Genomic DNA, 20,339 nt, shown 5'->3' on the forward strand with positions numbered 1-20,339 from the left:
TGCGATTTTCTCAAGCACTTTCCAAGCGATTTGAAGCATCGCTTGGAAAGTGATTGACAGGTTGGTCACACATAGTGTTTGACAAGTGTGAGCAGCTTTTTACTATTGAGGCCGCCTATGCAGCATCAATAGTAAAAGACAGAATGTTAAAAATGATAAAAAAATAAAAAATCGGGGTATATTTACCTTCCGACGTCCCGCGCTGCCATCCCGGGCCTCAGCGTTCCCAGTAATGCCTTGCGAGACCTGTGATGACGTTGGTCTCTCGTTACTATAGCGATCTCGCGAGACTACGTCATCACAGGACCTTGCTGCAAGGCATTACTGGGAACGCTGAGGCCGGGAATGCAGCGCGGGACATCGGAAGGTAAATATACCCCGATTTTTTATTTTTTATTCTTTTTTTTACAGGGGTATGGTACCCAGGGCCTGGAGGACAGTCTCCTCCACACCGTGGGTACCAACCGCACATGAGATGCTTAACTTCCCGCATGGTGGGCATAGCCACATGCGGGAAGTCAGCGATTCTCATGCATTCCTATGGGTGCGGAATCGCGGCAATTCTTTGCGATTCCGCACAAAAGAATGAGCATGCTGCGATTTTGTCCGCGATGCGATTCCGCCGCGGAAAAAAGCACAGCATGTGCGGAATGCCATAGGAATGCATGGGGGGCGTTCTGTACACGATTTTTAAATGTTTTCGCAGCGTTTTCGCGGCAAAAACGCTTATAAATCACATCGTGGGCACACAGCCTAAACGATTACCCAAGTATTGATAGTATTTTAATTTCAACTCATTCAAGAGCCTTTTGATAAACAACATGTGTATCTGTGTATCTAATCCTATCCTGTGTGATACTGTCTGCTGAGCCGTGTATCTAATCCTATCCTGTGTGATACTGACTGCTGAGCCGTGTATCTAATCCTATCCTGTGTGATACTGACTGCTGAGCCGTGTATCTAATCCTATCCTGTGTGATAATGTCTGCTGAGCCGTGTATCTAATCCTATCCTGTGTGATACTGACTGCTGAGATGCGTATCTAATCCTCTCCTGTGTGATAATGTCTGCTGAGCTGTGTATCTAATCCTATCCTGTGTGATACTGTCTGCTGAGCCGTGTATCTAATCCTGTCCTGTGTGATACTGACTGCTGAGCCGTGTATCTAATCCTATCCTGTGTGATAATGTCTGCTGAGCCGTGTATCTAATCCTATCCTGTGTGATACTGACTGCTGAGCTGTGTATCTAATCCTATCCTGTGTGATACTGACTGCTGAGCTGTGTAACTAATCGTCTCCTGTGTGATAATGTCTGCTGAGCTGTGTACCTAATCCTCTACTGTGTGATACTTTCTGCTCAGCTGTGTATCTAATCCTATCCTGTGTGATACTGACTGCTGAGCCGTGTATCTAACCCTATTCTGTGTGATACTGTGTGCTGAGCTGCATATCTAATCCTCTCCTGTGTGATACTGACTGCTGAGCTGTGTATCTAATCCTATGCTGTGTGATACTGACTGCTGAGCAGTGTATCTAATCCTATGCTGTGTGATACTGACTGCTGAGCCGTGTATCTAATCCTATCCTGTGTGATACTGACTGCTGAGCCGTGTATCTAATCCTATCCTGTGTGATACCGTCTGCTGAGCCGTGTATCTAACCCTATCCTGTGTGTTACTGACTGCTCAGCCGTGTACTTAATCCTATCCTGTGTGATACTGACTGCTGAGCCATGTATCTCATCCCGTCCTGTGTGATACTGACTGCTGAGCCATGTATCTAATCATATTCTGTGTGATACTGTCTGCTGAGCCGTGTATCTAATACTATTCTGTGTGATACTGTGTGATGAGCTGTGTATCTAATCCTATCCTGTGTGATACTGTCTGCTGAGCTGTGTATCTAATCCTATCCTGTGATACTGACTGCTGAGCCATGTGTCTAATCCTCTCCTGTGTGATACTGACTGCTGAGCTGTGTATCTAATCCTATCCTGTGTGATACTGTCTGCTGAGCCATGTATCTATTCCTATCCTGTGTGATACTGACTGCTGAGCTGTGTATCTACTCCTATCCTCTGTGATACTGACTGCTGAGCTGTGTATCTAATCCTATCCTCTGTGATACTGAATACTGAGCCATGTGTCTAATCCTATCCTGTGTGATACTGACTGCTGAGCTGTGTATCTAATCCTATCCTGTGTGATACTGACTTCTGAGCCGTGTATCTAATCCTATCCTGTGTGATACTGACTGCTGAGCCGTGTATCTAATCCTATCCTGTGTGATACTGGGCTCCCACTGCAGTCTGTGTCAGAGGGAGGTCTGTGTTGGCACGGTAATAAATTGTGTTTTTTCCAGCTTTACAGAAGGACGATAACACCATAGAAATGATAAGAATAATAGGCAAAATTGTTTGGTGAATTGGAACACGCAGGGTTAAAATTTCACCTCACAACATAGCCTATGACGCTCTTGGGATCCAGACGTGTGACTGTGCAAAATTTTGTGGCTGTAGCTGCGACGGTGCAGATGCCAATCCCGGACATACACACATACATACACACACACACACACATTCAGCTTTAAATATTAGATGTATAGACACCTCTCCATTACTAAGTCCTGGGCTTGATGTCACCTGACAATACAAAGGTGACATCAACCCCACAAATATGAACCCCACTTGTCACCACTACAGGGCCAGTGGGAAAAGTCGGGCAAAGTGTCGGAATTGGCGCATCTAATAGATGTGCCTTGCTTGGGCTGGTTAATGTTTAATCTTTATTTGTAGTTTTCAGTAAATGAGATTCTCATGCTTCGGGGTGGGATTGTGGGAGTGGATGTGGGTTGGGCTGTGGGCGGGGCCTTATGTGGTGCTATGCGTACATATTCATCTGTATTGGCTTATGACACTGATCCTTCAGTGACCTGCCCCCTATTTTACATAAAAAATTACATCCAGAAAAATGTCACCGGCGATGGCTCCTGCGCAGTAAAAACTATAAGAGATAGATGCTACTGGACAGGCGCCGCTGGTGTCCCTTGTAAAAAATTTTTTCTAGGCGTCACAATAGCCACAATATTATAGGCGTTGTCAACAATAATATCAACACTATTATATGCATTATGTAAAAATGGGGGGCAGATCAGTGAGAGGTCAGCGACCTGTCATAAGCCAATACTGATGAATATGTAATCAGAGCACCACATAAAGCCCCGCCCACAGCCCCGCCCACAGCCCCACCCCAGAGCACGAGAATCTCATTAACTGAAAACTACAAATACAGATTACACAACAACCACAAGACGGATTTCATCACCAGGTATCATTGTAATCAGTATAACGGCGCTGACCTGACAGTGTCTGTAGGTTACTGTGCACAATCCTGCTGACAGGGGCACTTTAAATTTAGATCTCAGATATTTGGAAGAGGCAATGGAGAGATTTTTTTGAAGACTATCAGGGAGTTACAGACTCACATTAGGCAGGAAGGCCGATCCCACCACAATCAAACTATCATACAGAAGGAACAGGTCGAAAAAGACAGAATAAAAAAAATGTTACATCCCCAACAACAACGTATGTACGAGGGAAGAACACTAAACTGGAGCTGCCCTCATTTATGGTGGACCATTGGAGCCACTATGAGTCCTGACCGGAAGAGTAGAGAAAGTATTAGTGCCCCCATTTCAGGAGAGATTGTGCAGTAATCTGAATTCCTTAGGATGGAAAACATAATGGAATTCATGACATTTAGTAAATCTATGAAACCAGGGCTGGAGCCAACACATCTCCTGCAGGTGGGAATAACTGTATATTACAGCCATCAGCCACGCACAGCTTAGAGATCTATCAGGGCACAGGTGGAATGTTTGTCCTGTAGATTATCACAATCCTCCTTGAAATTACCGTATTTGTGGACTATAAGACGCACCTAGGTTTTAGAGGAAATTAGGGGAAAAAAATGAAGCAAAACATGTGGTCAATTCTGTACTTAATATCTCCTATCCTGGTGTATATGGCCCTCTCATCCCTATCCTGGTATATATGGCCCCCTCATCCCCATTCTGATACACATGGCCCCCTCATCCCTACCCTGGTATGCATGGCCCCCTCATCCCTCTCCTGATATGCATGGCCCCCTCATTCCCATCCTGGTATGCATGGTTCCATCCTTATCCTGGTGTCACGATCCATTTTTCAGGTCATCGGGGGTTAATATTAGTTTTTGCAGCTGGTGTTACTGCATGTTTAGTTGGTCTTCTGGTGAGTTTTTCCCCCTGGTGGCCGCTGGTGTTACTGCATTGTGATTAATTACCTATGCAGGCGGAAACCACTCCCACCATCCTACATAAGCTCACCAGGTGCACCAACTGTTGGTGATATTGTTTCTCCTTGGAGACCAACCAAGCTGGAGTTCAGGAGCTGACAGAGTCCTGTGGATCTTCAGTTGTCTGCTGTTTTCAAGTGGCTAACTCTGCTGTCCTAGAGCATTGCAGGAGAGGGACAGGTCGGAGACTTGGGCCTCACTACCATTAAGCGTACCCCCAAGTTAAGGAAAGTCAGAGCACCCCCTTAGTCTTAGAGGCAGTTCAGGGGCCGTGGTTCCATATCCCCTGTTTTCCCCTTACTGCCCCGTGACACCTGGAATGAAGGGACACAATCTTGTCCTGGTATGCATGGCCCCATCCCTATCCTTGTATGCAGGGCCCCATCCCTATCCTGGTATGAATGGCCCCATCCTTATTCTGGTGTGCATGGCCCCATCCTTATCTTGGTATGCAGGGCCTCCATCTTGTCCTAGTATGCATGGTCCCATATCTCATCCTAGTATGCATTGCAACTCATCCTTATCCTGGTATGCATGGCCCCATCTCGTCCTGGTATGCAGGGCCCCATCTCGTCCTGGTATGCAGGGACCCATCTCGTACTTGTATGCATGGTCCCATCTCGTCCCGGTATGCAGGGCCCCATCTCGTCCTGGTATGCAGGGCCCCATCTCGTCCTGGTATGCAGGGCCCCATCTCGTCTTGGTATGCATGGCCCCATCTCATCCTGGTATGCAGGGCCCCATCTCGTCCTGGTATGCAGGGCCCCATCTCGTCCTGGTATGCAGGGCCCCATCTCGTCCTGGTATGCAGGGCCCCATCTCGTCCTTGTATGCATGGCCCCATCTCGTCCTTGTATGCATGGCCCCATCTTGTCCCGGTATGCAGGGCCCCATCTCATCCTGGTATGCAGGGCCCCATCTCGTCCTGGTACGCAGGACCCCATCCTTATAAGTGGCCCCCACCCCCATGCCTATCCTGATATGTGTGGCCCCATCAAAAAACATTAAAAAAAAAACATTATACTTTCCTACCCGGCGCTCCCTTGCAGCATCCTGCTCCAGTGCCAGCAACTGCATTATGCTTGTAAGCAGCGCTGAGAATAGTGAGTATTCATGAAAATTCAAGTCTCTTAAGTAGCGGCACACGTGACCGCCGGTAGCAGCAGGAAGCCAGTGGCTGACACTGCGTGCTACTGAAGAGCAATGAATACTCACTGCCCTTTGTGTGCACAGTCCTGGCAGCTGTTCTCTGCTTGTGAGCAGCGCGTCACATCCCTGCCATGTGCTACTTACAAGCATATAGCGGTTTCTGGCACCGGAGCAGGACGCTGTGAGGGAGCGCGGGGTAAGTAAGTGTAATGATTTGTTTTTAAATGTTTTCTGATGGGGCCATGCATACAAAGATTTGGATGGGGATGGGGGTGTGGGCCAATTATAAGGATGGGGCCATGCATACCAGGACTGGGGTTGGGGGCTAATCATATCAAGATACTATTATTAAAGATAAATGAATATTCATTGCCCTCCAAGCCCATGGGCGTGGAATGCAGTGAATATTCATTTCTAGTGTTGAGCATTCCGATACCGCAAGTATCGGGTATCGGCCGATATTAGCGGTATCGGAATTCCGATACTGACTTCCGATACTTTTGTCATATCGGATACCAGAATCGGAATCGGAAGTTCCCATCATGCTATGAGCCTGCTTGCTTTGATTAAGCCAATGGGAATCCTCCGAAGTGTGGGCACATCCTGTTAGGCATGTAGGCATGTTAACTATTGGCATGGCTGTGATTGGCTGCCGAAATGATGTCATGATGCACTATAAAAGTCACCGCAGCCGCCATTTCTGGTTCACTCTGCTGTGAATTCAGTTAGGGACAGGCTGCTGTAGAAGACTGTGAGGGACAGTTAGAAATAGCGATTCTACCAAACATCTAGTGCTTTACCCAGGCTACATAAACCACCACTGTAGCCTTCTTTGCCCTAGCAGCAGTGTTCACAGCTGTCTGCAAGGGCTGTGTGAGTGCAGCTCACGCTGTGGAGTGGGTCCTGCAGCCACGTCAGGCTGTAGGCCACCCAGTGTGATCACTGCTGCCTCATACATCTTTTATTTTTTGAGCTGCATTTCTTACATAATTTCAATCTAGTGTGCTTCCATCCGTATCCATATACGTTGGTTGCAAACACTAGTAGTAGACAGCGGAGCCTTTCTGCAGCCTTTCAGTGCTAGTGTCCACTTTGCTGCACTGTTCACGGCTGTCTGAGAGGTCTCTGACTGTGTGTGAGTGCCGCTCACGCTGAGTAGTGTGTCCTGCAGCTACGTCTGGCTGTAGGACGCTCAGCGTGCGTCAGTGCCTCACACATATTTTTATTTGAGTGCAGCTCATTTTTTCTTCTATTAGTGTGCATCCATCCGTCTCCATCTACGGTGGTTGCAAACACTATATAGGAGTACACAGCGGAGCCTTTCTGCAGCCTGTCAGTGCCAGTGCCCACTTAGCTGCACTGTTGACGGCTGTCTAAGAGGTCTCTGACTGTGTGTGAGTGCAGCTCACGCTGAGTAGAGTGTCCTGCAGCTACGTCTGGTTGTAGGACGCTCAACGTGCGTCACTGCCTCACACATATTTGTCTTTGAGTGCAGCTCATTTTTTCTTCTCCTATTAGTGTGCATCCATCCGTATCCATCAACATTGGTTGGTTGCAAACACTATATAGGAGTAGATAGAGGAGCCTTTTTTTCTGGCTTGTGCCCTGCCGGCGCAGCCAGATTAGTATTACCCAATTTTTTTGGAGCCTCATCTTTTGCATTGTAGGTTACCTGCCTGCATTGTAATAGCTCCAAAAAGTTGGTGATACTGTCAGTTTCAATTCTTTGTTCACATACTTTGAGTTTGTTTCCAACAAAGAAACCACAAAAAAAGTTCACCAAACACTACATTTGGAACTTGTGTAGGCCACATCAGCTCCTATTAAAGTGTAGTCCACACACACTTCATAAAATTAGTGTTTCTTGTACCTGTAACCAGCTGTTCAGGAATAAGCACACTAAGGCCCCCCCGTTGTACTTTTCTGCCTATCTTAAGCAGTCTGGCAAAATGAAGAAGGCAGGGAGTAAGGCGCGTGGGCGTGGGCGTGGAGTTTCAGCAGGGAGAGGACGTGGGGATTCTGCAGGGAGAGGACGTGGGGATTCTGCAGGTAGAGGACGTGGGGATTCTGGGCCTGCTGCGGGCACCAGTGGATCAGCATCCCCCAGTTTTAGCAGGCAACAGTCCTTTATGCGCAGCTTTGTAGGACCTCAACGTACCCCACTGCTGCGGGAGGAACAAATTGAAGCCGTTGTCGGATGGATGGCAGCTAACGCATCGACTTCAATTACTTCCACAGCCTCTCAGGACCAGAGCACAAAAGAGCGACCATCTGTCTCTTCACCACCTGCCAAAGTGCCCAGGCAGTCAGAGAGACATGGACAGGAGCCATCACAGTCTCTACTTCTGTTCTCGGAATCTGTTGGCTTGGAAAGAGGGGGCCAGCCAAGCAGCATTCCTGAATGTGAAGAAGAGGGAGTATGCAGTGATGCGCAACTTCTTTGGCCCTCTGAATCTGAAGAGGCGAGTGGGCCAGTGCCTATGGTCAGCACACCTCAGTACGCATCAGATGATGACGAGACTCAGTTGCCACTTTCTGGTGCGTACGGTGCTGGCGAGACAACCCCGGAGAAGCAGCTGTTTGAAGAGGGGAGGGAAGATGATGAGGTCCTTGACCCATCATGGCGTGAGGAACAGGAAGGTGGTGGGAGCAGCTCGGAGGAAGAGATTCCCCTACCGGCCAAAACAGGAGGCAGAGGGAGGGGGAAGACTTGGTTGCCTGTACCCTCCACTTCGGCACCCGTTAGGAGCATTCCTCATTACAAAGGCAAAACGGGCGCTCCCAAGACTTGCAGTGTGTGGTCCTTTTTTGACACAGTTGCAGATGACATTTGCTTTGTCAAATGCAAGCTGTGTCATCAGATAGTCAAAAGAGGGAGAAATGTCAGCAACCTCAATACCACAAATATGTGGAAACATGTGCGCACCAAGCACGAGTTGGAGTTGCAGAGACACCCTGAAGACGTAGGCCAACGTACAGCATCACCTACCACCTCTTCAGTTCGTGTTGGGGCCTCTTCCTCCAGCTCACACACTGCTGGTTCGGCTTCCTCACAGGATCGCCAAGGAAGAACCTCTGCCACTGTTGTCCGGAGACCCTGTCAGATTCCACCCATAGCAGCACGTTCCCATCCATCACAGCCATCGGTTGCACAGGCATGGGATAAAAGGCGCCCTTACTCGGCAAACCATCCCCGAGCACAGTCTCTGAATGCTGGCATTGCCAAACTTCTGGCAGTTGAAATGCTGTCATTCAGGCTGGTGGACACTGACACCTTCCGGGACTTAATGGCATTGGCAGTCCCCCAATACAACGTGCCCAGCCGCTTTTTTTTCAGCAGGCGAGCCGTCCCTGCCCTGCAGAAACATGTTGAGGGCAAAATAAAACATGCGCTACTAAACGCCGTTAGTAGCAAGGTCCACCTGACCACCGATGCGTGGACCAGTAACCATGGACAGGGACGATACCTTTCCCTCACTTCCCACTGGGTCAATGTTGTGGAGCCGGGTACAGATCTGGAGAGTGGCGCTGTACGTGTTCTTCCAACGCCACGGATTGCAGGACTCCAGTCTGTACACATAGACTCCTCCTCCTACTCAAGTTCCTCAGAAACAGCAGAGCAGGAGCCTGTTACGACCGATATGAGCACAGCCGTGGCCAAACGTCAACAGGCTGTACTCAAATTAATTTCTTTGGGGAATCGAAGCCACACAGCGCAGGAGCTCTGGAATGCTATCAAGCTGGAGAGCGATGTGTGGTTTGGGCCAGCGAATCTCCAGCCGGGCTTGGTAGTGTGTGACAATGGCCGAAATCTGGTGGCAGCTCTTGGCCTAGGCAACCTCACACACATCCCATGTCTGGCACATGTGCTTAACTTGGTCGTGCAGAGCTTTCTGAGGGACTATCCGGATCTTGATGCACTGTTGCACAAGGTCCGCATAGAGTGCGCTCACTTGCGGCGTTCCAGCACGGCAAGATCGCGCCTCGCTGCTCTGCAGCGACGATTTGGCCTTCCGAAACATCGCATCATATGTGACCTACCCACCCGGTGGAATTCAACGTTACATATGTTGGAGAAGTTGTGTGAGCAGCAGGCAGCAGTCATGGAGTACCAGCTGCATCAGGCGCAAACAAGTCGCACTGTGCGCCGTTCACACTTCAGCACCATTGAGTGGGCCTCTATGAAGGACATCTGCCTCGTTTTGCGTGCCTTCGATGAATCCACGCGGATGGCGAGTGCAGATGATGCACTAGTCAGCATGACTGTCCCCCTTATCTGCCTGCTTCAACAAACACTGCAAGCACTAAGGGATGAGGTTTCGGAAGAGGTGGAGGATGAGGAGTCCCAAATGCCATCTGCTTCTGGACAGTCTGCGCTACGTGTTTCCTCACAAAGGCCTAGGCAGGGGACACTTTGTGAGGAGGATGAGAAGGAGTCGATGGAGGAGGAAGACATCTCTCCAGAGGAGGGAGGTACACAAACCTCTACTCAGTATGTACAGCGAGGGTGGGGTGATGCAGAGCAGGCCGAGGTCACGCCTCAAACAGGGGACAGCGGTTCTTTGGCAGTTGGGAGTCTGCAGCACATGGTTGATTTCATGCTGCAGTGCCTGAGAAACGACCGCCGCATCGCCCACATTCTCGTCTCGGCTGATTATTGGGTGTACACCCTCCTAGATCCTCGCTACCGGGACAGCGTACAAAGGCTCATACCAACGTTGAACCGGGAGCGTAAACTGCGGGAGTACGAAGAGTCACTGGTGCAGTCCATAATGTTTTCCATTCCACCCGACAGCATTGTTGCTACTGCTTTACAAAGCAGCTCTGTGCGTCGAGGCAGTGGAGGAAACTCAGCACAAAGAGGGAGCAGAGGCAGCGCCGCAGCACAAGGCAAGACCACTATGGCCCAAATGTGGCAAAGTTTTGTGTGTCCACCACAATTGTCTACACCATCAGCGATGCCTCGAGTCAGCAGGAGGCAACGCTTCCGTCAGATGGTGTCAGACTACATGTCTTGCCCTGTCACTGTACTCCCAGATGGCTCTTCCCCCTTCAAGTTTTGGGTCTCTAAGCTGGATACATGGCCAGAGCTTAGCCAGTATGCATTGGAGGTGCTGGCTTGCCCTGCTGCCAGTGTATTATCGGAACGTGTCTTTAGTGCCGCAGGTGGTGTACTAACAGACCGTCGCACGCGACTATCTTCCGATAATGTTGACCGGCTGACTTTTCTGAAAATGAACAAGGCCTGGATCTCCAAAGACTTTGCCATTCCTCTTACAGACTAAATTAGTGGTTGTCAACTGTATCCAGGTCTGCTGGTGTGTTCATTTTTCTACCACCTGAACTACAATCCCTGTGCTTCAACACAGCCAGTTGTCACTCAGATGTGTCGTCTGCACAGAGAAACACACTAGCTCCTGTGTTAGTGGGGTTCAGTAACGCCAGCTGATCCCCTGCTGTGTGGACGGCAAAGTCACCAGCTCCATCAACATTCAAACCACTACTGATTTTTAACCGTGCCCAACTTAGGTCTCTGGCTCCACTGTCTCTACTATTTCCCCTGGCCTCCAACCCCGCCATCTACATCTCTGAAGTGGCGTCAGCACAATCTACACTTGTTCCTGTGTTCCTGTGGCTCAGTCCCATCAGTTTATCCCCTGATGTGTGTCCGGCAAGGTCTCCTGCTCTGTCCACATTCCCATAACCAGTAGTGGGAATGAGAACAGAGCTGGCGAACTTGCCGGACAAACATCAGGGGATCAACTGACGGGACTGAGCACCAGTAACACAGGAACAAGTGTAGATTGTGCTGACGCCACTTCAGAGATGTAGCTGGCGGGGTTGGAGGCCAGGGTAAATAGTAGAGACAGTGGAGCCAGAGGCCTAAGTGGAGCATGGTTAGAATCAGTAGTAGTCAACAACCTCCATAAAAACCGCTGCCCATTGGCCTCTGCATGCGGCATGCGTAATCCTGGGCTCCAACAGTGTGAGTTGGTGTTCAGAAGTGTCGTCTCCACAGAGCCAAACACATTCGTTCAAGTGTTAGTGGGGTTCAGCACTGCCAGCTGTTCCCCTGCTGTGGAGATGGCAAGTCTCCTGCTGCCTACACCAGCCAAAATCCAGTAGGCCCCAGCCTGCTCCACGCCTGATCCTGGGCTCCAACAGCGTCAGTTGGTGTTCAGAAGTGTCGTCTCCACAGAGCCAAACACATTCGTTCAAGTGTTAGTGGGGTTCAGCACTGCCAGCTGTTCCCCTGCTGTGGAGATGGCAAGTCTCCTGCTGCCTTCACCTGCCAAAAGCAACAGGTCCCAGCCTGCTCCTCGCCTAATCCTGGGCTCCAACAGCGTCAGTTGGTGTTTAGAAGTGTCGTCTCCACAGAGACAAACACATTCGTTCAAGTGTTAGTGGGGTTCAGCACTGCCAGCTGTTCCCCTGCTGTGGAGATGGCAGTCTCTCCTGCTGTCTCCGCATTCCAAAGACAGTAGGCCTCTGCCTACACCCTCCTATTTCCTGGGCTTCAACACAGCCAGTTGTAGCTCGGAAGTGCCGTCCACACGGAAAGAGACACTTGCTGCCGTGTCTCAGTGGGGTTCAGTAACGCTAGCTGATCCCCTGCTGTGTGGATGGCAAAGTCTCCTGCTGCCTACACAGTCCTACTACTACTCATTTTTAGCCGTGCTCCACTTAGGCCTGTGGCTTCACTGATTTTCGTATTTCCCCTGTCCTCCAACCCCGCCAGTTACAGCTCCAAAGTGGCGTCTGCACAATCCACACTTGTTCCTGTGTTACAGGTGTTCAGTCTGGTCAGTTAATCCCCTGATGTGTGTCCGGCAATGTCGCCTGCTCTGGGAATGTGGACAGAGCAGGCGACATTGCCGGACACACATCAGGGGATTAACTGACCGGACTGAACACCTGTAACACAGGAAGAAGTGTGGATTGTGCAGACGCCACTTCGGAGCTGTAACTGGCGGGGTTGGAGGACAGGGGAAATACGAAAATCAGTGAAGCCACAGGCCTAAGTGGAGCTTGGTTAAAATTAGTAGAAGTCTACAACCGATCTTAAAATTTCTTCAATGCAGCCTCAGCCTGCTCCGTGCTTGTCCCTGGGCTTCAACACAGCCAGTTGTAGCTCGGAAGTGCCGTCCACACGGAAAGAGACACTTGCTGCCGTGTCTCAGTGGGGTTCAGTAACGTCAGCTGTTCCCCTGCTGTGTGGATGGCAGTCTCTCCTGCTGTCTCCGCATTCCAAAGACAGTAGACTTCTGCCTACACCCTCCTATTTCCTGGGCTTCAACACAGCCAGTTGTAGCTCGGAAGTGCCGTCCACACGGAAAGAGACACTTGCTCCCGTGTCTCAGTGGGGTTCAGTAACGCCAGCTGTTCCCCTGCTGTGTGGATGGCAGTCTCTCCTGCTGTCTCCGCATTCCAAAGACAATAGGCCTCTGCCTACACCCTCCTATTTCCTGGGCTTCAACACAGCCAGTTGTAGCTCAGAAGTGCCGTCCACACGGAAAGAGACACTTGCTCCCGTGTCTCAGTGGGGTTCAGTAACGTCAGCTGATCCCCTGCTGTGTGGATGGCAGTCTCTCCTGCTGTCACCACATTCCAAGGACAGTAGGCCTCTGCCTACACCCTCCTATTTCCTGGGCTTCAACACAGCCAGTTGTAGCTCGGAAGTGCCGTCCACACGGAAAGAGACACTTGCTCCCGTGTCTCAGTGAGGTTCAGTAACGTCAGCTGATCCCCTGCTGTGTGGATGGCAGTCTCTCCTGCTGTCACCACATTCCAAGGACAGTAGGCGTCTGCCTACACCCTCCTATTTCCTGGGCTTCAACACAGCCAGTTGTAGCTCGGAAGTGCCGTCCACACGGAAAGAGACACTTGCTCCCGTGTCTCAGTGGGGTTCAGTAACGTCAGCTGATCCCCTGCTGTGTGGATGGCAGTCTCTCCTGCTGTCACCACATTCCAAAGACAGTAGGCCTCTGCCTACACCCTCCTATTTCCTGGGCTTCAACACAGCCAGTTGTAGCTCAGAAGTGCCGTCCACACGGAAAGAGACACTTGCTCCCGTGTCTCAGTGGGGTTCAGTAACGTCAGCTGATCCCCTGCTGTGTGGATGGCAGTCTCTCCTGCTGTCACCACATTCCAAAGACAGTAGGCCTCTGCCTACACCCTCCTATTTCCTGGGCTTCAACACAGCCAGTTGTAGCTCAGAAGTGCCGTCCACATGGAAAGAGACACTTGCTCCCGTGTCTCAGTGGGGTTCAGTAACGTCAGCTGATCCCCTGCTGTGTGGATGGCAGTCTCTCCTGCTGTCACCACATTCCAAAGACAGTAGGCCTCTGCCTACACCCTCCTATTTCCTGGGCTTCAACACAGCCAGTTGTAGCTCAGAAGTGCCGTCCACACGGAAAGAGACACTTGCTGCCGTGTCTCAGTGGGGTTCAGTAACGCCAGCTGTTCCCCTGCTGTGTGGATGGCAGTCTCTCCTGCTGTCTCCGCATTCCAAAGACAGTAGGCCTCTGCCTACACCCTCCTATTTCCTGGGCTTCAACACAGCCAGTTGTAGCTCAGAAGTGCCGTCCACACGGAAAGAGACACTTGCTCCCGTGTCTCAGTGGGGTTCAGTAACGTCAGCTGATCCCCTGCTGTGTGGATGGCAGTCTCTCCTGCTGTCACCACATTCCAAAGACAGTAGGCCTCTGCCTACACCCTCCTATTTCCTGGGCTTCAACACAGCCAGTTGTAGCTCAGAAGTGCCGTCCACACGGAAAGAGACACTTGCTGCCGTGTCTCAGTGGGGTTCAGTAACGCCAGCTGTTCCCCTGCTGTGTGGATGGCAGTCTCTCCTGCTGTCTCCGCATTCCAAAGACAGTAGGCCTCTGCCTACACCCTCCTATTTCCTGGGCTTCAACACAGCCAGTTGTAGCTCAGAAGTGCCGTCCACACGGAAAGAGACACTTGCTCCCATGTCTCAGTGGGGTTCAGTAACGTCAGCTGATCCCCTGCTGTGTGGATGGCAGTCTCTCCTGCTGTCACCACATTCCAAAGACAGTAGGCCTCTGCCTACACCCTCCTATTTCCTGGGCTTCAACACAGCCAGTTGTAGCTCAGAAGTGCCGTCCACACAGAAAGAGACACTTGCTCCCGTGTCTCAGTGGGGTTCAGTAACGTCAGCTGATCCCCTGCTGTGTGGATGGCAGTCTCTCCTGCTGTCACCACATTCCAAGGACAGTAGGCCTCTGCCTACACCCTCCTATTTCCTGGGCTTCAACACAGCCAGTTGTAGCTCGGAAGTGCCGTGCTCTGGTTTGGTTATTCTTCTCTTGGGACAATTCCTTTTGATGTGCCCTCTCTGGCCACATTCATAGCAAAGCCCTTTCTGTCTGCACTCCTCGGGGTCTATTACCCCATCCCTCCTTCTTCTGTCTCCTCCCACAGCTCTGTTATGTATGCCTGATGCTTGTACCGCAGTTCTGACAGCATTATTAAAGGCATCAGGAGGTATATTTACCATGACAGGCACAGGTTTCTGCTGTTTTTTTGCTTTTCAATTAATAATTTGGGCTTCTATCCCCCGGAATACGGGAAGAGAATTTTCCAAGGTAGCAAATACACATTCAGGTCTTACTTTCATTACTTCAGCTCTCAGTTCATCTCTTAATCCAGTTAGGAACATGTTTTTAAGAAACCTAGCTTCCCTAGGATTTTTCAGGTCATAGTCATGGTCTGTGAACACTGCTGCACACCTGGCATGGAATTTGTCAATAGGTTCATCTGGTTCCTGAAATACTTCAGGTAACCCTGAAGTCAACTCTTCTGTTAGCTTCTTGGCTACTACATGTAACCTTGCTATGAACTGTCTTCCTGATTCTATAGTTTTCTTATCCTCTGGAACTTCCTGAATTATGTTAGTATCTGCAGGGACTGCCCTTATGTTCTCAAGCAAAGGCACTCCAACAGATATTCGACACAATATTTCCAGATCATTCCAAGCTGCGTCATAATTATCAGCGACCCCTTCCACTGCTCTCTGGAATCCTAATGGATTCTTATAGGGATCAGGGAAGCTAATTGCCATGGCTAGCTGCTCAGAGCTACTCCATGGCTTATACCAAGTAGTGGTATCGACTTTTGCCTCATTCTTCCCATCCTCCGGTGGTCTGCTCGTAGTTTGAGTTATCACAGGGAAGCTGCTGACTGTAGTATGTCTCTCAGCCCTTCTACAAAAATCACATTCCTTCTTTCCCTTCTCCTGCGGGTTATTGCATTTACTACAGATCCAAGTAACAGATCTCATAGCTCTGTTCGAATAACCCTGAGTATCCTCACTCTGCTGGTGATTTTCCTAGTTAACTTCAGCTTCGCTACCTGGGGGCTACTCTGGGAGGGGCTGGGTGTCATCTGTAAATTAAAATCATCCTCACTTCCCCCTGCAACCTCCAGTCCCCCATGTCTAGAAGTCCTTATTGGGGTAGAAAAACTATCTGGGGACCCCTTTGGAAGCGCAGGGTATTGACTTGTAGTCGAGTATGTAGGAGGAGAAGACTCATAGGTAAGGGGGTCAAATGCATCGGCATTGGAGATGCCTGAGAAATCATTCTCTCCCCCACATACTGAATGTATGGGGTTCCTGGTGTCTGATAAATCACCGGTACCTGGCCAGAACGGGGTCCTGACATGTGTAGGTCTGGTGGAGACAAAAATGATGGTGAAGAAAAATAAGGCACAGTACTAGCCATTGGAGTTGAAGCTACTACCTCAGTGGACATAGAATCACCAGTGGGAAAGAGATAGAATCTATCTTTTATAGGACTGCAACTACTGGTAATATTTGGGTCGCTTAGAGCGATTTCCCCACTCTCACTCAAAGGGGCGGAGGGAGCAGCTAACACAGACTGTTGCTGTAAGGGAGGGGCTGCTGCTCGTCCCTGCGCTATTTGATTTCTCCCTCTCCTACTTTGGGCTAACTCCCCCTCGTCATCATCATCTGTATTAAAATATGGATCATGCTGCTCAGCTGTTCTCATCCGTGCAGCCACCTGCTCCTCATAACCATTTTTCTCAATCCATTTCTCATGTTCTCTGCTAAATTGCTTCCATCTTTCAACATCCAAACACCCATTCTTCGGCATTCCTGCTCGCCCTAAAATTTTTGTAGCATTTTTCACTGCTTTTTGCCCATGCTCCAAGCGCACCAGATCCTTCATTTTATATCTTGGATCCATTTTCCGTCCTGGCCTGGTAAATTTAATACCCATAGCAAAAAGCTGTCAGAAGCTGTCAAGGTTAGCTACTCCTATCTTCAGCTCTGATATATATATTAGCAGGATCCCACTGGACGATTATGATGCCCAGCAATCTCTGCTTCCAGAGTAACAAGCTGAACTTTTACTCTCTGTTCTGTCCTGATTCTACTACACACCTTGTAGAACAGGTAACTATATATCGCTACAAACAATACTATTCCAAAAGCAAGCCCTACATATTCCTCATACATCAGAATCTGAATTCTCGCTAGACTCCGAGCATGCCAAGTCTATTCCTGAGTCTGTTCCAGAGAAATCAAAATAATATTCATGCGAGACTATCTTGCCACCTTGGCATGTACCATCTAGTCTCTAAGATGTATGACCAACTTTTCAGTAATGCATGTGGGTGTGGTACCACGTGACAAGAGAACACTCTATACAATTTGTTTCCTCTTCTATACTGATGGGGAACAACTGGCGTCAAATGTATTCTTTCCAAAAACCAATCGGACCTTAATCTTCTCACTCTTTTTTTCAACTATAGTAACCGAGCACAAGCAGTTTTCACACGGCATGTAATACATATGTTTCACAGATTTACAGATTTATACTCTGAGTATTCATCTCAAAGTGTCTTAATGCTACTGGACAATAACCACCTCCTTCAATTCCAGCTCTTTTCAATACCTCTGTTAACTCACATCCAACCGCAAAAATATTTCGAGGTACTCTAAAATGAATGTTGATAGCCAGAAGATACACTTTCTCAGGTCCACGCCACGTTATAGCTGCCCACCAACCAACACCTCCAGTGATTTTTTCATCAGACTGCCAGTAACGTGGGGTCAAATCTGTCTGCAAACTTTTTATAACTATACTTTGAACACACTGAGCACAGGACATTTATCAAATCTCCCTGGGTAATACTTCTTCAATGTTATTTCTCGCAGATTCACACCAAACAACCAACCAACTCTTATCCCTTTTACAACCTAGCAACTAGCCCAACAACAAAAACATGTGAAGTCATAATCCACCAGCCAAAAAATAACCAAAATAGCAATCAAAGTGAGAAAGGAGGAACATGTGCAACACAACATTACCTTTTATTTTCAGCTCTACATACTACATACAACATACCACTCTCATACAATCGTTTCAGTAACCCAGACACACCAGGCACACAATTTCAGCAGTCAGCAATCCTTTAAGACTATCAAAGAAAAATTTTTAGCAGCACTTTTAGTCTATACCTGGTCTTTGCTTTGCAATAACAATTAAACAATTAAGCAAACAAAAAAATTAGGATGTTAGGATGGTTAGTATTTTTAGACAGATAAACAAATACAAATATGCAACAATAAACAAAAACACAAAACAAAATAGATTTAAAGCAAAGAGATAGAAATAAACCTAAATTTTATTTCCTGAGGGGATTCCCATTCAAAAATCTAGACAGACTGACCTACCTACCTTGTCTGAGGGAGGCAAGAAAGGATGCGAGCAAAAATGCTCACTTACCCGGGTGTCCTCTTTCTCCTCTCCCTCCGACAGAAGCAAGGCAATCTTTTTCAGTCCAAATTGATAGTTAAAGGGGAATACAATCCCGCTGTGGGCCTCCAAGTTGTCAGCGTCGGGATTTTTTCTCTATTCACCAACCTCGGGTAGTGCTCAGGTAGAGTTTCTCTTGCCTAGGAACCTAGGAGTGGAGAAATAAAACGAGAGACACAGGTTGCTTGTCTGTCAAGTTAATCTCATCATTTATTAAGGTGGGGGCTTGATCTTTTATAGGATAACAGAAGAGGAAATGAACAAATATGGACACTTCCATAACATTGTGTAACAATTGAAAAAATGGTGGATAGCTTACACAATAATTGGCAAGAATGATAGTTATATAACAAGATGTCAACTATATCATGTGTTACAAAATATATTTAATTGAGGGTGACGGGAGTATGTGGGGTTTTTGGCATTTCCCTTATGTCAATTTAACAATTCGTGGAAACCATATCCTGTTAGTACTTTTTGGCCAAATAGATATTTGGCCTTGACATTTTTAGACATTATTCAAGGGAATGAGAGGGAAATTTGGAACTGACCACTGGCAGAATTATCTAACCACGTAGACAGATGATAACAATTAAAATGGTGTCATGGGTTACAAGTTGTTTTTCAGTTATTTTCTAGATTTTAGAGAACTAAGATTAACCATTTCTTTGACACATCCTGTTGTCCCAAAACATCTACAGGTTGAGTTCACAAAATACAATCATGAAAGTTTGGGTCATTTGGGCCAACAAAAATTATTAGGCATTCTCAGAGAGAAATTTTACTGGGAAAAGATGGAGGAGACAGTGCAAAGCATTGTTCAATCATGTCTCATTTGTGCCCAAATTAATCCAAGACCAAAAGGACAGAAGCCGCCACTACTCCGAATCGCACCTGCAGATGATCCATGGTCTACGCTACAAATTGACTACATTGGACCATTACCATCAGGTAAAAATGGTCTCAGGTGTGCATTGGTTGTAGTAGATGTTTTTTCTAAGTGGGTTTAAATTTTACCTGTCAGGAAAGATGATGCTTTGTCTACAGCTAGAGCATTAGTTAATCATGTCTTTTGTACTTGGGGGATCCCAAGAATGATCACCTCTGATCGAGGAAGTCACTTTACAGGAAAAATCATGCAAGCCGTTTGTGCTATTCTAGGGGTACGGCAGCAGTTTCATGTAACCTACCATCCACAGTCTGCTGGTATTGTGGAAAGGATGAATAGAACAATAAAATCCAGAATTGCCAAGATGTTATTGGACAAAGGCAATACTTGGGTTGATGCAGTACCTTTTGTACTGTTGAGTGTAAGAGGAACAACCTCTGCCACAACTCAGTTTACTCCTTTTGAACTGATGACAGGAAGAAAAATGCCATTGATTTTTCCTCATGAACCATTTTTGTCTACACCACAAAAAGATGCTGTTGCAAGGTCCAAATGGTTGCAATTGTTACAGGAAAATTTGAAAACAATTCTTCCACATGCTGCATCAAGAATGCAGAGAATGGAGCCACCATATGTATCCAAATTCAAGAAAGGGGCTCTAGTGATGATTAAAACTTTCAGGAAGAATGGACCTTGGGAAAGTAATTGGGAAGGTCCCTTTGAAATTATCGAAACCATGGGACAAGTGATGATTCTTGTGCAACGAGCATCTAAGGTGGTTAAAAATACCCGCAGACAACAAAAATTGTGGGTACATGTTGATCAATGCAAACTGTATATTGCAAAATAATGATACTGCATTTCTTTTAGGAAGAAATGGATTCCAATAAGAACTGGAATACGAAACTCCACGTCTTTGACGAAAGGGATTCAACACCAATCCTTCAGGAGAAAAAGACATTTCCCAGGAAAAGCTACTATCTGATGGGAATCACATTTCTGCTGTTTTGTACTGTTTCAACTGTGATCTACGCTGAAGATATTTCACACCATGGAACAAATACTAGTGAAGGAACTTTTCAAAGGAACTTTACATCCAAGGAAACCAAGAGGAACGAATCTACAAAGCTTAATAGATGAGGACATACCGGACGATTCAG

The 20,339-nt window shown here is 47.9% G+C and overlaps 1 protein-coding gene and 1 pseudogene across 1 annotated transcript in view; both read right to left on the reverse strand.

Annotated features, from left to right (window-relative positions):
- LOC141082449 (gastrula zinc finger protein XlCGF66.1-like) overlaps nt 1-20,339 on the reverse strand; it is a 533,652-nt gene that overhangs the window by 289,161 nt on the left and 224,152 nt on the right. The gene's annotated exons all lie outside the window — the stretch shown is intronic.
- Nucleotides 1-20,339, reverse strand: part of LOC141082298 (uncharacterized) — a 77,232-nt pseudogene that overhangs the window by 40,470 nt on the left and 16,423 nt on the right.

Source organism: Dendrobates tinctorius, unplaced genomic scaffold (assembly GCF_039654945.1).
Source record: "Dendrobates tinctorius isolate UK_male_01 unplaced genomic scaffold, ASM3965494v1 ptg000017l, whole genome shotgun sequence".
In the NCBI taxonomy this organism is placed as follows: domain Eukaryota; kingdom Metazoa; phylum Chordata; class Amphibia; order Anura; family Dendrobatidae; genus Dendrobates; species Dendrobates tinctorius.